At 42.0% G+C, this 13270-nt stretch overlaps 1 protein-coding gene across 2 annotated transcripts in view; it reads left to right on the forward strand.

The window, feature by feature from the left end:
* Positions 1 to 1799: 1799 nt before the first annotated feature.
* MTFR1 (mitochondrial fission regulator 1) overlaps positions 1800 to 13270 on the forward strand; it is an 86169-nt gene continuing 74698 nt past the window's right edge. For both annotated transcript variants that reach the window (XM_012000206.1, XM_012000205.1), the window contains exon 1: positions 1800 to 2006. The gene's annotated coding sequence lies outside the window, so the exon portion shown is untranslated. The remainder of the gene's footprint in view (positions 2007 to 13270) is intronic.

Below are 13270 nucleotides of genomic sequence, written 5' to 3' on the forward strand. Positions count from 1 at the left end.
AGACAGAGTCTCGCTCGGTCGCCCAGGCTGGAGGGCAGTGGTGCGATCTCCGCTGACTGCAGCCTCTGCCTCCCGGGTTCATGCAATCCTCCTGCCTCAGCCTCCTGAGTAACTGGAGTTACAAGCACGTGCCACCACACTCAGCTGTTTTGTATTTTTGGTGGAGACGGGGTTTCACCATGTTAGCCAGGCTGGTCTCAAATGCCTGACCTCAAGTGATTCACCTGCCTCAGCCTCCCAAATTGCTGGGATTACAGGCATGCACCACCGCGCCTGGCTTCAAACTTTATCCTCCACTAGCCACATACTTCTAGGGCCAGGTGCCAAAGGACACATCCCTGTATCATAGCACTGAGTGAGATGGCAGAGCATGTCTTGCTTGAAGCCAGTCCAGCACCAGGAAAGCCAGCAGTAACTTATCACGAAGAGGCCCAAGTTCAATTCAACTCTCTTTCCCCCACCCAGATTCCCAAAATGTCCAAGGCCACTCCAGCGTATCTAGCAAGAAAGGAATTATGAAGGAAGGGAAGTTGGAGAGGATGAAAAAAAAAAAAGAAAAAAAAAAAGGTCTTAACCAATACCTCTTTGAGGGGTGCTTTAAGACATTTTCCTTTTAATAAATAAGTAGAAAACAACGTATGATCACGTTAACTCAATGCTAAAGTTCCTCTATGGACTTTGGAAAGGGCTAGCGGAAGTTAGCGTGCCTGAAACACAAGCTTCATTAGCTTAGCAGTAAATACCCTCCAGAAAGATCTCAGAGGAAGAAATGAGTGCCCTTTGACAGAACAGCCACTGTCGCTCCCACCCTTTCGGCTCCAAAGCTCCTACTCTTGCACCCAGTCTCAGACAAGCACTCACTTCTCTGAGTATTTTCTCAAGTATTCCCTGAGACATTATGGAGGCGCCGAGGCTCCCACCTCAATTCCATTATAACATTTGATCACGTATGTTAAGTTTGTGCTTTTGTTTAGTTTGTGTTACCTCCTCGTCATCATGTAGGCTCACTTAGGGCGTGGTTCAAGGCTTTTACCAACCTTTCTGCTGTCATAGTGGTCCCCCAACAAGCCCTTGTTGAGTAAATGAGTTAATGCTCTGGGTGAAGGAGGAAAGTCCTCACTAGGAAGAGACTTGTGTCATCCAGGGCAAGAACATCAGAGATCCAGTGACAGCCCAGCGACCTCCGGGATCAATTGCAATAGGAGGGTAAGAGAGACAGCCAATCAGCAACAGCCATACAGAAATACGGACAGGTTTCCTGCCCTACATAGGAATCTTTCATCAAGCCTACGCACATTACTATACTGCATAAGTTAGCTATAAATGTAATAATCATATTTTCACGACAATTATTGGAAATCCAGAGTGTCCTAGAGTATTCAAATCTTTAGAAAGCACGTTCCCCAAATGAATCGGACTGAACAGACGCTAGAACTGAACACGGTAAAGTAAAATACTTATCCATGAGGCGCTTTGTAATCCCCGCACTCCTGTTCTGCCTAAAGAGAAACATTCCTGATGTGAAGTCCGCACAGGCATTATATCTGCCGGGTGGACACAGGTCCCTACAGCGTGCGGTGAAATGGGCTCCACATGTTAGGTTAACAAAGGCTTACGACTCGCAGCCTCTTTCAAGGTAATACACATCTGCGACTACATTCAGAATGTGGGTGTCCCTAAACCCCTAGAGCATGAAGCTGACAAAAGCACTTCCCAGGGCAGGAGGACAGTGAAGGCACAAAGCAAGGTCCGCACAAAAGCACACGCCCCCTCGCAGAGCTCCGCGCGTGCGCACACCGACTGTGAAACGCCGCAGCCGGCTTGCGGAGCGGTTGCCGCGCCCTCCGCCGGGTATCTTGTGCCCGCCTCCGAGCCTGAGGAAACAGCTGATTGATCAGCCTGGCTCAGGCTTGGGGCGGGGATTGGCTGATTGGCAGCAACGCCACGGGACAGCCAAGCTGGAAGCCTGAGGAGCCGGAGCGGGTGCTGGCTGCCGCGCGGCGGAGGTGAGTTGGGTGGGAACTCGGCAAAGCGGTTGGCGACGGGGTAATGAAGTCGGCTCCAGGCCTGACGGCCATGGGATGCCCTGGAATCAGGACAGGAGCTGAAGGAGCTCGGTTCGGGAACGCAGGGAGACCGGCGGGATCCTGGGCCGGTTGGGTGTTTGCCCCGCGGCCGGGAGGCAGAGACTGCCTCAGCTGAGGGCGCGTGGGTCCGGGGCTCCGGAGAAGCCGAGGGAAGTCGGCTGACTTGCCCTGAAGGCTGAGACTCGCCCACCCGCCCATCTACCCCTATGCCTCTTGCCCCCTCCCCCGACCTTCGGTCCATCTTTCGGACCCCCGTTTCCCGCGCCAGCCGCCAGGCGGCGGTCCTGGGGCGACCGCCCTTCGCGGCGGCTCCCTTGGGGGCTGCGCCCTTCCAGTGCTCGGGAGCCCTACTGCGCGGGTGCACTCAGGCCGGCGTCCGAGAGGAACAGTGCGCTCGGTGGTCTGCTGGAAAGTTTAACCAGCTTCGCGTGGTTGCTGTGTCACTTTTCGCCTCCTAAAACTTACCAGTGTATCTTCTGACCATGACCAGAGTTTGCAGGAAGCCCCAAAGCCGGCCTTTGGGCATTAACAACAACAGCATTTTATTATGGAAATCTTCAAACTGTGAGAAATTGAACAAACGATATAAGGAATTCACTGTACTCATTACCCAGTTTCAGTAATTATCAATACAAGGGCAGTCTTGCACCCCTAATCCGGGTTATTTTGCGTTTTTGAGACAGGGTCTCTGTCACCCAGGCTGAAGTGCAGTGGCGGGATCTCGACCCACTGCAGTCTCCGCCTCCTGCGCCCCAGCGATCCTCAGGCCTCAGCCTACCCGCTAGCTGGGACTACAGGCAGGCGTCACCAAGCCCGGCTAACTTCTCCCCCGCCCCGCCCTTTTGTAGAGCTGGAGTCTCCTTATGTTGCTCAGGCTGTCTTTGAACTCCTGGGCTTAAGCGATCCTCCCTCCTTGGCCTCCCAAAGTGTTGGGATTACAGGCGGGAGTCACCGCACCCGGCTACCCTGGGTTATTTTGAAGCAAATCCCAGACATTGTATCATTTCAGTTATTTTATATATTTCTATGCTCTGTCATGATAAATAATCATACGTATAATAACTTGCTTTCTAGAGGGGTCAAGTAAAATAAGGGACATATTAAAGTGTAGACAGTGCTTATTTAGTTTGTACTACCAGAATTTAGGTAACTGCTACAGTGAGTCTCATTATCTTGCGCTCAGGTTTTCAAAATCGGAGTTACCAGATACTCTAGACAGTAGTGCTCTTGCTGTTGAATAGTAATAATTGTATTGATAATTTCTATTTGTAGAGTTCTTAGTATATATCAAGGACTATGAAGTAGTTTCCACTTACTCATTTAATGTTTACAATAACCCTATGAAGTAGGTATTATTACCCCGTGTTAGAGTTAGGGGAAAGAAATTTGGAGAGGTCACAATTTTCCTAAAGTCACACTGCTGAAAAAACAGGGGTGGGGGATAGAATTCAGAATGCTAATCTTGGCCTTTGTCATTGCAAAGTTCTTGCTCTTTTAACTGTAACTGAATGTCCTAAGAGTTGTGGAATAAATGGAACTGCTGTAGAAAATTATTTCTGTTAAGCTACAGATCAGTAATGGAAAAAAAAAAAGCCTGAAAATTTACACAAATACAAACAATAGTGAGAGAGGTATGTTTGTTCTTTGAAAAGTTAAAGATTATTACAACTAAATTTAATGTCCTGAGAAGACATAGTTCAACAAATGCAAGTACTAAAATTTTATTCTTGGCCAGGTGCATGGCTCAGCCCAGCACTTTGTGAAGGCCGAGGCGAGAGGACTCCTTGAGACCAGGAGTTTGAGACCAGCCTGGGCAATATAGTGTGACACTGTATTTAAAAAAAAAAAAGTAAAATAAACATTTTATTCTTTAATATGTGACCAGTTAAAGGGAAAAGGAAAATATGCATCAATGAATAGTGTCTACCACTCCTTTAGCACATAGCTTATATTGGATATTAATACTAAATATTTCATTTTGTATCCTTCATCCTCCCAATCTTAAACTACTAAGACAGCATCTTCGTCCAAATAGTGTTTGATGAATAAGGAATGAGATAGAAACAATTGGGCCTCCTCTACTTATTCAAAGGACAGTAGAGAAGGCCTATTAGCTTGGAGTTTAGGAATCCTACTGGATAGGAGTAATTCAGAAGTCCAGAAGTCAGGTCAGACTCCTTTGTGAAGGACTTGAGCGCCACATTTAAAGAGTTTAAACTTAATGAGCAAAGAAGTGACATGATCAAAGTCATCTTACGAGAAGATAGATACAGGAAGATAGCTGGTACTGTCAAAGGTGGCTTTACCAGCTATGTGAAAGGATTAGCAGTGGGTTGACCTGATAAACATAAAGGAAATAGACATGGGGAACTGGCAAATTTATCAATATGAGGAAAGAACTAGACAAAGAAAACAGCCTGAAAGAGAGAAAAGAGCATGGTATATAGTAGGATTTTTTTTGTTTTGTTTTGTTTTTTTTGAGATGGAGTTTCACTCTTGTTGCCCAGGCTGCAATGCAGTGGCGTGATCTCGGCTCACTGCAACTTCTGCCTCCCGGATTCAAGCGATTCTCCTGCCTCAACGTCCCGAGTAGCTGGGATTACAGGTGTATGCCACCATGCCCAGCTAATTTTGTATTTTTAGTAGAGACAGAGTTTCACCATGTTGGCCAGGCTGGTCTTGAACTCCTGATCTCGGTTGATCCACCTGCCTTAGCCTTCCAAAGTGCTGGGATTACAGGTGTGAGCCACCATGCCCGGCCTATAGTAGGTTTTGAAGTGATGATACACTTCATTTTCCATGGGTTTGTTTTCTTGGGCCATCCTGGTGATGAGTTGGTGATGAGTTATTACTGTATCACTGTTCTTTGAAGTGGTAATTACCGCCCAGCTACTGAACTATTCTTTTATATACTTATTAGATACTATTGATAGAAATTACACAATTTAGATAAGCAACAAAAAAAAAGACCCTGTAATCCTACCCTTTGAAGATAACCACTGATGACGGAGAAAAGGTGATAACAGTTTTAGTTAACATTTATTTGATTACTGTTTGACATTTTTCACATTTTATTTTCCATCTGTATTTCTACTTGTAAAATGCCTACTCATGTACTATGCCTATTTTTCCATTGGGCTTTTGATCATTCGTTTCTTTATTTGCAAGTACTTTATATTCATTAGGGATATAAATCATTTGTTATATTAAGTTGCAAATAGGTTTCTTAATTACATGGCTCTTCTCAAAATCTTCAGAGTGACTAGTAAAATGAAAAAGATGACAGCTGGGAGAGCACTCAGGGCTGCTGTTTCAGGGACCAGAACATGCCACCTCTGAAACAATTCCTTCATTTTATGATACTGAAGTTATTGTCAGCCAGTCAATCTGCAAGTCATTTTTAGCAAATAAATTGTTTTGTGTAAGTGTTTGATATCATTAAAAAGATTTTTTTTCTGCTCCCACTCCACCGGGAGATATCATTTAACAGGTAATTTATACAGCTGGTGTTGACTAGTGTGTGTTGGTTGCGGTTAAAATGTAAACAGTCAGACAAGTTAAACAGGAAAGTTAAATTAAGTCTCCATGATTGAAAAAACATACATTGTAATATACATATTAATGTATATAAAGCAGTATGACTAAGATCTTTTTAAACCTTTAAGATATTTTATTTTTTTTAGAGACAGAGTCTTTCTTACTTTGTTGCCAAATTGGAGTGCGGTGAGGCTATCATAGCTCTAAGATACTTTATTAATTTTTTTCCCCCTCTTCCCTTAGTTACTTTTTGAAATGGATTTCTTACATACTAGTAAATACTGATTTGATATACAGTCGGCCTTCTGGATTCATAGGTTCTGTATCCGCAGATAGAAAATATTTGAAAAAACAATGATAAAGTAACAATATGACAACAAGAAACAGTACAAATAAAACAATAGACAACTGTTTCCATTATATTAGGTATTATAAGTAATCTACAGATGACTTCAAGTATATGAGAGGATGTGTATAGGTTTTATGGAAATACTATATCATTTTATCTTTTTTTTTTTTTTTTTTGAGATGGAGTTTTTCTCTTGTTTCCCAGGCTGGCGTGCAATGGCACGATCTCGGCTCACGGCAACCTCCACCTCCCAGGTTCAAGTGATTCTCCTGCTTCAGCCTTCCGAGTAGCTGGGATTATTACAGGAGTCCACCACCATGACCTGCTTATTTTTAATTTTTAGGAGAGACAGGGTTTCACCATGTTGTCCAGGCTGTCTTGAACTCTTGACCTCAGGTGATCCACCACCTGAGCCTCCCAAAGTGCTGGGATTACAGGTGTGAGCCACCGCGCCTGGCCCATTTTATCTTTATTTTTATTTTTGTGGGTACATAGTATGTGTATGTATTTAGGGGGTACGTGAGATATTTTAATACAGGCATATAATGTGTAATAATCACATCAGGGTAAATGGGGTATCCACCTCAAGCATTTTCCCTTTCTTTGTGTTACAAACAATCCAATTATACTTTTAGTTATTTTTTAATGTACAATAAATTATTGTTGACTATTGTCATCCTGTGATGCTATCAAATTCTAGGTCTTATTCATTCTAACTGTATTTTTGTATGCATTAAGCATCCCTACTCCACCTCCCCTGCCCACTGTCCTTTGCAGCATCTGATAACCATCCTTCTGGGGTTTTTTTGTTTGTTTTTGAGATGGAGTCTCGCTCTATCACCCAGGCTGGAGTGCAGTGGTGTGATCTGGTCTCACTGCAACCTCTACCTCCTGGGTTCAAGTGATTCTCCTGCCTCAGCCTCCCAAGTAGCTGGGGTTACAGGCACCCACCACCACGCCTGGCTAATTTTTATATTTTTAGTAGAGATGGGATTTCACTATGTTGGCCAGACTGGTCTCGAACTCCCAACCTCAGGTGATCTGCCCACCTCAGCCTCCCAAACTGCTGGGATTACAGGTGTGAGCCACCGTACCCAGCCTAATTTTTGTATTTTTAGTAGAGACAGGGTTATGCCATGTTGGCCAGACTGCTGGTAACCATCCTTATACTCTTTTTTTTGAGACAGAGTTTCACTCTGCAGTCTCCGCCTCCCGAGTTCAAGCAATTCTCTGCCTCAGCCTCCTGAGTAGCTGAGATTACAGGCACCCACCATCACGCCCAGCTAATTTTTTGAATTTTTAGTAGAGACGAGGTTTCACCATCTTGGCCAGGCTGATCTTGAACGCCTGACCTCGTGATCCACCTTCCTTGGCCTCCCAAAGTGCTGGGATTACAGGTGTGAGCCACTGTGCCCGGCCAACCATCCTTATACTCTTTTCTGCATGAGTTAAGTTGTTTTAATTTTGAGGTCCCATAGTAAGTGAGAATATGTGAAGTTTGTCTTTTTCTGCCTAGCTTATTTCACTTAACATAATATCCTCCAGTTCCATTCATGTTATTTTCAAATGACAGGATCCTATTCTTTTTAATGGATGAATAGTACTCCATTATGCATATGTATCACGTTTTCTTTATCTATTTGTCTGTTGATAGACATTTATTTAGTTGCTTCCAAGTCCTGGCTGTTGTGAATAGCTCTGCAACAAACATGTCAGTGCAGATATCTCTTCAATATACTGATTTCCTTTCTTTTGGGTCTATACCTACCAGTGAGATTGATGAGTCATATGGTAGCTCTATTTTTAGTTTTTTGAGGAACCTCCAAACCATTCTCTATAGTGGTTGTGCAAATTTACAATCCCACCAACAGGGTATGAGGATCCCTTTTCTCCATATCCTTGCCAACATTAATTATTGTCTGTCTTTTGAGTATAAGCCATTTTAACTGGTGTGAGATAGTATCTCATTGTAGTTTTGATTTGCATTTCTCTGATGATGGGAGCACTTTTTTTATATACCTGTTTGCCATTTGTAAGTCTTCTTTTGAGAAATGTCTGTTCAGATCTTTTGGCCATTTTTGAATTAGATTATTCAATTTATTTCCTATTGAATTGTTTGAGCTAATTATGTATTCTGGTTATTAAACCCTTGTCAGATGAATAGTTTGCAAGTATTTTTTTTCCATTCTATGGGTTGTCTCTTCACTTTGTTGATTGTTTCCTTTGCTATACAGAAGCTTTTTGACTTGGTGTGATCTCATTTATCCTTTTTTGCTTTGATTGCCTAATACCCCATGTGGGCTGCTATTCAAGAAATCATTGCCCAGACCAATGTCCTGGAGAGTTTCCCCCAATGTTTTCTTGTAGTAGTTTCATAGTTTGAGGTCTTAGATTTAAGTCTTTAATCCATTTTGATTTGATTTTTGTATATGGCAAGAGATGGGTTGTAGTTTCATTCTTCTGTATGTGGATATCCAGTTTTCCCAGCACCATTTTTTGAAGAGACTGTCTTTTCCCAATGTATGTTCTTGGCATCTTTGTTAAAAATGAGTTTACTGTAGACGTATGGATTGATTTCTGGGTTTTCTACTCTGTTTCATTGGTCTATGTGTCTGTTTTTATGCTAGGACCATGCTGTCTTGGTTACTATAGCCCTGTAGTATAATTTGAAGTCCAGTTTTTTTTTCTTTTTGCTCAGGATAGCTTTGGCTATCGTGGGTCTTTTGTGGTTCCATATAATTTTCAGGATTATGTTTTCTATTTCTGTGAAGGATGTCATTGATATTTTGTTAAACATTTTGATAGACATTTCATTGAATCTGTAGATTGCTTTGGGTAGTGTGAACCTTTTAACAATATTGACTCTTCCAGTTCATGAACATGGAATATTTTTTCCGTGTGTGTGCCCCCTTTAATTTTTTTTTTTTTTTTTTTTTGAGGCAGGGTTTTGCTCTATCATCCAGGCTGGAGTGCAGCGGCATGATCACAGCTCATGGGCTCAGGCGGCCCTCCTGCCTCAGCCTCCCATGTAGTTGGGACTACAGGTGCGTGCTATCATGCCTGGCTAATTTTTTTTGAGACGAAGTCCCACTCTGTTGCCAAGGCTGGAGTCTGGGGTGCAGTGGTGCTATCTCAGCTTACTCCAACCTCTGCCTCCCAGGTTCAAGCAACTCTTGTACCTTGACTTCCCAAGTAGCTGGAATTACAGGTGTGCACCACCACACCCGGCAAATTTTGTGTTTTTTAGTACAAAAATACAAGCTGGTCTCGAACTCCTGGCCTCAAGTGACCCTCCTGCCTCTGCCTCTGCCTCTGCCTCCCAAAGTGCTGGGATTACAGGTGTGAGCCATCACATCTAGCCCTTAATTTTTCGTTTTTTTTGTAGAGGTGGGTCTCACTTTGTTATCCAGGCTGGTCTCGAACTCCTGAGCTCAAGTGAGCCTCCTGCTTTGGCCTCCCAAGGTGCTGGGATTACAGGCATGAGCCACCACCCTGGCCCTCTTAAATTTCTTTCATCAGTATCTTATAGTTTTCATTGTAGATATCTTTCACTTTGATTTCACTTTGGTTAATTCCTAGGTATTTAATTTTATTTGTGACTATTGTAAATGGAATTCATTTTTTGATTTCTTTTTCAGATTGTTCACTGTTGGCATATAGAAATGCTACTGAGTTTTGGATGTTGACTTTGCATCATGCAACTTTACTGAATTTATCAGTTCTAATAGTTTTTTGGTACAGTCTTTAGATTTTTCCAAGTACAAGATTACATGGTCTGTAAACAAGGATAATTTGACTTCTTCCTTTCCTATTTGGATGTCCTTTATTTCTTTCTCTTGCCTGATTGCTCTAGCTAGGACTTGTTACTATGCCATTTTATATAAGGCACTTGAGTATCTATAGATTTTGGTATCCACGGGGTTCCTGGAACCAATCCCCTGTGGATACTGAAGGACAATTGTATAATGGGTACTGGCAGGAGGGTAAACTGCTTTCCTAAAGAGATGATTTTAGGTGGAACAAGAATCAACTTTGTATTTATTTTAGTCAGGATATCCTTTTCTGTCTGTTTTGGCTCAGATAGGGAGTACAATGTATAGTTAAGTACTTTAAAGTATATCCTGGAACAAACTTTGATTGCTTAAATATTATTGCTTGGGAAGAGGCTAAGTTTATTTAATTTTTTAAAAATGAGTTTATTTAAGACTGGGCACGGTGGCACATGCCTGTAATCCCAGCACTTTGGGAGGCCAAGGTAGGTGGATCACCTCGATCACCAGGCAGTTCGAGACCAGCCTGACCAGCATGGTGAAACCCTGTCTCTACTAAAAATACAAAAATTAGCTGGGTATGGTAGTCTGCACCTGTAATCCTAGCTACTCGGGAGGCTGAGGCTCAAGAATCGCTTGACCGCAGGAGGTAGAGGTTGCAGTTAGCTGTTATCGTGCCACTGCACTCCAGTCTGGGCAACAGAGCAAGGCTCTGTCTCAAAAAAAAAAAAAAAAAAAAGAAAGAAAGAAAGAAAAAAAGAGTTTAAATTAAAACATTAAGAGCATCCAGAAAGCAAGTATGAAGGTCTGAGAAATATTAGTATAGCCTGTAAGGGTTCCCAAAGTTTATATATTGCTAACGTTTATTATTTACTTAGATTGTCCAAATTAGAATAATTTTTATGTTTTTACTTTTTAGATTTCAGTTACTTAATTTAGAAAATGTTACTGGTCTTGAAAAATTACAAAAGTTACATGGGTATGGTGGCTCACGCCTGTAATCCCAGCAATTTGGGGGACTAAGGTGGGAGAATCACTTGAAGCCAGGAGTTTGAGACCAGCCTGGGCAACAAAGTGAGACCCCATCTCTACCAAAAATTATAAAAGTTAGCCGGATGTGATGATATGCCTATAGTCCTAGCTACTTGGGAGGCTGAAGCAGGAGGATCACTTGAGCCTGGTAGCTTAGGGCTGCAGTGAACTCTGATGGTGCCATTGCACTCCAGCCTGAGTGACAGAATGAGACCTTGTCTCTAAAAAAACAAACAAACAAACAAAAAACCAAAAGTGGTACGTATATCCTACTGGGAAAAAAACAACAACATACAAACAATACAGGAGTGCATAAGCGTATAATAAAAGTGGAGGGTCTCACCACCAAGCCCTCAGATACAGTAAGTGTTAAGTTTTGGTATGTTTTCAAATTTTTCATCTGTTTCACCGCTTTATTGGTTTTTAGTTATTTTTAATGGAATTACATATACGTGTTTGTAACTTTTTTCATTCAGCATTTTATTATGAAAATTGTTTTGTATATAGCTGTATCTTTGTAGTTTTAATGGCTATAAGCTTAGAATGGGCATATTTAATTTATTGAATTTATTTTAACCATTTCCCTGTTGATGGTCATTTAGATTGCCTTTGGATTTTCTCTTTCACCATAATGTTTCAGTAAATACCCTTACCAGCTTTCAAAAACTAAACATCTTTCTCCTTGAAGAAAGGCATAATTTACTGAGTTCTTCCAGTAAAACAGTTTTTTTGTGTGTCGTGTTGTGTTTTGAGACAGTTTCACTCTGTCACCCAGAGTGGAGTACAGTGGCGCACTAATAGCTCATTGTAACCTCAAATTCCTGGGCTCAGGCGATCCTTCTGCCTCAGCCTCCCGAGTAACTGGGACTACAGGTGTGTACCACTGTGCCTAGCTAATTTTTTAAATCTTTTGTAGAGATGGGGTCTTGTTATGTTGCTCAGGGTGGTCTTGAACTACTGGCTCAAACAGTTCTCCTGCTTCAGCTTCCCAAAATGCTGAGATTACAGGTATGAGCCTCTGTGCCTGGCCTGGCAATTTTTTATACATATAATATGCAAGGGACAGTAACTATTACACAACTTATCAACATCAACTTTATAGTGATTTTTCATCATTTCCTTGGGCCTAAGGGTAACATTTTTAGTCATCGTTGACTTCCAAGTACTTTATTTGCTTCTACTGATGTCCAGCCCAGGATCACTTAAGATATTTGAATAGTGTTTTCAAAAGATTGTTTTAAAATTTATGCCTCAGTACTTAATTCATCTGCATGTGGCTGCTTAAAATATTCTGTCAGTCACTGTGGGGTTATATTTCAGAGATTCTCACATGAAAGTGTCAGCCTTTAGTTCAAATATGAATATGACCTCTGTCTCTAACTTCTTTTGAAGATAACATCTAAAAATGTCCTTCAGAAGTTTAATTTTATATCTAAATTGCATTAACTTGAAAGAATTTTTGCCAAGTTTGATTAGGCTGTGTTCATGGACCTCTTATCTTACTAGTTTTTGTTTTTGTTGAGAGATGTGATATAGGTCATGAGATTTATTCGCTTGTGGACTGAAAAAATGACGTATGTCCGATCCTGTGCTGGTACTGGGAGTAGCAGTGTACTTAATTTTGCATGAACAGTATAGAACATTAATTCTAAATCACTACCAGTAAATTGTACCCACAGATTGAATATTGTATTTTGTTTTATAGTATGGTAAAGTGTTCTGACTTAAGTATCAAATAGACTGATGTGAAGGACAGCAGTGGTCCCTAGACTTGAATTTCAAAGTTTAATTTTCAAAAGGTAGTATAGGGGCCAGGTGCAGTGGCTAACAGCTGTAATCCCAGCACTTTGGGAGGCCGAGGCAGGTAGATAACCTGAAGTCAGGTGTTCGAGACCAGCCTGGCCAACATTGTGAAACCCTGTCTTTACTAAAAATACAAAATTAGCTGGTCATGGTGGTGCGCGCCTGTAATCCTGGCTACTTGGGAAGCTGAGGCATGAGAATCGCTTGAACCCAGGAGGCAGAAGTTGCAGCAAGCTGAGATCATGCCATTGCACTCCAACCTGGGTGACTCTGTCAAAAAAAAAAGTAGGATAGTGGGTTGATGTAGGGTTGACAACGAAACATTGTGACAAGTAAGGACATTAAAAAAAAAAAAAGCTGTAGCCAGGCATGGTGGCTCATGCCTGCAATTCCAGCTATTCAGGAGGCTGAGGCAGGAGAATCGCTTGAACCCGGGAGGCAGAGGTTGCAGTGAGCCGAGATCGTGCCATTTCTCTCTAGACTGGGCAACAAGGGTGAAACTCCATCTCAAAAAAACAAAATGAAAACAAACAACATTCATCTACTGTCCCTATATGATAAAAGGAAAGTAACGTTTACACCATAAGCATAGGAAGGACATAGTCTCAAAATAAAGGACAATAACTTTATTCTTTAATTTTTATTAGCCGGGCGCGGTGGCTCACGCCTGTAATCCCAGCACTTTGGGAGGC

The sequence above is a fragment of the Mandrillus leucophaeus genome, unplaced genomic scaffold, assembly GCF_000951045.1.
Source record: "Mandrillus leucophaeus isolate KB7577 unplaced genomic scaffold, Mleu.le_1.0 Scaffold621, whole genome shotgun sequence".
Lineage (NCBI taxonomy): Eukaryota > Metazoa > Chordata > Mammalia > Primates > Cercopithecidae > Mandrillus > Mandrillus leucophaeus.